Genomic DNA, 405 nt, shown 5'->3' with positions numbered 1-405 from the left:
GTGTGTGTGTGTGTGTGTGTGTGTGTGTGTGTGTGTGTGTGTGTGCCATTCCCTGTGTGTCTCTGTGTCGTTCCGTATGTGTGTGTCACTCCCAGTGTGTGTGTGTGTTTGACTCTGTGTGTCTCTGTCACTCCATGTGTCACTCCCAGTGTGTGCGTTTGTGTCACTCCCTGTGTGTCTGTGTCACTCCGTGTTTGTGTCACTCCCTGCTCTGTCCCGGTGGGCTCTCCCCCGTGTCTGTGCACGGCCGTGCCCGTGCACACGCGTGTCACACGCGTGGGCGCCGCTGCCGCGGACACCGCGGGGGCCGTGCCGGGGCCGCGCCGGGGCCGCGCCGGGGCCGCACTCCCGCGGTGCCCCCGTGCCCGCGCGCGGGGGCGCGCAGCGCACACACCCCTCCTCCTC

The sequence above is a fragment of the Neopelma chrysocephalum genome, unplaced genomic scaffold (genome assembly GCF_003984885.1).
Source record: "Neopelma chrysocephalum unplaced genomic scaffold, ASM398488v2 Primary Assembly neopelma1_97, whole genome shotgun sequence".
NCBI classification, from domain to species: domain Eukaryota; kingdom Metazoa; phylum Chordata; class Aves; order Passeriformes; family Pipridae; genus Neopelma; species Neopelma chrysocephalum.
This window is presented reverse-complemented; position numbering follows the sequence as displayed.